A 3,439-nucleotide genomic window follows, 5' to 3' on the forward strand; every position below is an offset into this window, starting at 1 on the left:
AGGACAAAGAGTCCTTGAGCAAATTACCTCTTGCCACGCTCCTTCTATTTCCTCGGACATGTCGGACATGTCCTAATCCCGTTTTACAGTTTCTGCCATATAGGACAGCTATAGCTTGCTCTGATTTTCTAGTAGACACTTCTTTTTATGCCCAAAGTCTCAACCATCTATCCATGCCTACTTCTAAACCACAGATGCAAAGCAAGATGTCCTCTCTAGCGACCAGAATCTCCTAAGATCTACATAAAGTTTTAGTCAAGATTTGCAGGGTGTGCTTCAGAGTGTAGAGATAGAGGGTACGTTCCTCAATCTCATAAAAACCATCTATGGAAAGCCTACGGCAAATATCATTCTCAACGGGGAAAAGCTGGAAGCCTTTCCCTTAAGATCAGGAACACGACAAGGATGCCCACTCTCGCCACTATTATTCAACATAGTACGAGAAGTCCTTGCAACAGCAATCAGACAACAAAAAGGGATCAAAAAGGGATCCAGATCAGCAAAGAAGAAGTCAAAATGTCTCTCTTCGCAGATGACATGATACTCTCTATGGAAAACCCAAAAGAAGCCACTCCCAAACTATTAGAAGTTATAGAGCAATTCAGTAATGTGGCGGGATACAAAATCAATGCTCAGAAATCAGTTGCATTTCTATACACGAATAACAAGAACGAAGAAAGAGAAATTAGGGAATCCATCCCATTTACAATAGCACCAAAAACCATACGTCACCTTGGAATTAACTTAACCAGAGACGTAAAGGATCTATATTCTAGAAACTATAAATCACTCTTTTTTTTTATTTTAATGATTTTTTATTATATTATGTTAGTCACCATACAGTACATCCCCGGTTTCCGATGTAAGGCTCGATGATTCATTAGTTGTGTATAACACCCAGTGCACCATGCAATACGTGCCCTCCTTACTACCCATCACCAGCCTATCCATTCCCCCACCCCCCTCCCCTCTGAAGTCCTCAGTTTGTTTCTCATAGTCCATAGTCTCTCATGTTTCATTCCCCCTTCTGATTATCCCCCCTTCTTTATCCCTTTCTTCCCCTACCGATCATCCTAGTTCTTAGAAACTATAAATCACTCTTGAAAGACATTGAAGAAGACACAAAAAGATGGAAAAATATTCCATGCTCATGGATCGGAAGAATTAACATAGTTAAAATGTCCATGCTACCCAGAGCAATCTCCACTTTCAATGCTATCCCGATCAAAATACCGATGACATTTTTCAAAGAACTGGAACAAATAGTCCTTAAATTTGTATGGAACCAGAAAAGGCCCCGAATTGCCAAGGAACTGTCGAAAAGGAAAAACAAAGCTGGGGGTATCACATTGCCGGATTTCGAGCTGTACTACAAAGCTGTGATCACAAAGACAGCATGGTACTGGCACAAAAACAGACACATAGACCAATGGGACAGAATAGAGAACCCAGAAATGGACCCTCGGCTCTTTGGGCAACTAATCTTTGATAAAGCAGGAAAAAACATCTGGTGGATAAAAGACAGTCTCTTTAATAAATGGTGCTGGGAAAATTGGACAGCTACATGCAAAAGAATGAAACTTGACCACTCTCTTACACCATACACAAAGATAAACTCCAAATGGATGAAAGACCTCGATGTGAGACAGGAATCCTTCAAAATCCTAGAGGATAACATAGGCAGCAACCTCTACGACATCAGCCAAAGCAACTTTTTTCATGACACATCTCCAAAGGCAAGAGAAACAAAAGATAAAATGAACTTGTGGGACTTCATAAAGATAAAAAGCTTCTGCACAGCCAAGGAAACAGCCAAAAAAACTAAGAGGCAGCCCACGGAATGGGAGAAGATATTTGCAAATGATACTACAGATAAAGGACTGGTATCCCAGATCTACAAAGAACTTCTCAAACTCAATACACGAGAAACAAATAAACAAATCATAAAATGGGCAGAAGATATGAACAGACACTTTTCCAATGATGACATGCAAATGGCTAATAGACACATGAAAAAATGTTCAAAATCATTAGCCATCAAGGAAATTCAAATCAAAACCACACTGAGATACCACCTTACGCCAGTTAGAATGGCAAAAATAGACAAGGCAAGAAACAACAATTGCTGGAGAGGATGTGGAGAAAGGGGATCCCTCCTACATTGTTGGTGGGAATGCAAGTTGGTACAGCCACTCTGGAAAACAGTGTGGAGGTCCCTTAAAAAGTTAAAAATTGGGGGGCGCCTGGGTGGCACAGCGGTTAAGCGTCTGCCTTCGGCTCAGGGCGTGATCCCGGCGTTATGGGATCGAGCCCCACATCGGGCTCCTCTGCTGTGAGCCTGCTTCTTCCTCTCCCACTCCACCTGCTTGTGTTCCCTCTCTCGCTGGCTGTCTCTCTCTCTGTCAAATAAATAAATAAAATCTTTAAAAAAAAAAAAAAAAAAAAAAAAGTTAAAAATTGAGCTACCCTATGATCCAGCCATTGCACTACTGGGTATTTACCCCAAAGATACAGACGTAGTGAAGAGAAGGGCCATATGCACCCCAATGTTCATAGCAGCTCTGTCCACAATAGCTAAATCGTGGAAGGAGCCGAGATGCCCTTCAACAGATGACTGGATTAAGAAGATGTGGTCCATATATACAATGGAATATTACTCAGCTATCAGAAAGAACGAGTTCTCAACATTTGCTGCAACATGGACGGCACTGGAGGAGATAATGCTAAGTGAAATAAGTCAAGCAGAGAAAGACAATTATCATATGGATTCTCTCATCTATGGAACATAAGAACTAGGAAGATCGGTAGGGGAAGAGGGGGATGAAGAAAGGGGGGGTAATCAGAAGGGGGAATGAAGCATGAGAGACTATGGACTCTAAGAAACAAACAGGGCTTCAGAGGGGAGGGGGTGGGGGAATGGGATAGACTGGTGATGGGTAGTAAGGAGGGCACGTATTGCATGGTGCACTGGGTGTTATACGCAACTAATGAATCATCGAGCTTTACATCAAAAACTGGGGATGTACTGTATGGTGACTAACATAATATAATAAAAAAAATTTTTTTTAATAAAAAATAAAAAGGCTCCTTCCTACGCTCAAAAAAAAAAAAAATTTGCAGGGTGTGTGTGGTTTTCTATGTTCTAAGCTTCCTGTAGAAAATTCTAAAGCTGTCTGTGATCAGATGAGCCTTTCCCTTGTATTGTCTTCTATGCACAACTGGACAAAGTGAAGGGATCCAAACGTGTATCTCAGAGCCTTAAGACTTTCACCGTAAATGATCACAAATATTGACCCATTTTTTTTAGGAAGCCATGTTCTGCTCATTATAATTTTTTTCTCCAGTTTTCACCACCAGGACAAAAGGGTATTTGCCCTCAGATTCCATCCACAATCTTCCCCTCCCTTGTTTCAGAGGAAAAATAAATCACTCTGTTAGT

This window comes from Ursus americanus, chromosome 2, assembly GCF_024610735.1.
Source record: "Ursus americanus isolate L20-20 chromosome 2, mUrsAme1.1.p, whole genome shotgun sequence".
Taxonomy (NCBI): domain Eukaryota; kingdom Metazoa; phylum Chordata; class Mammalia; order Carnivora; family Ursidae; genus Ursus; species Ursus americanus.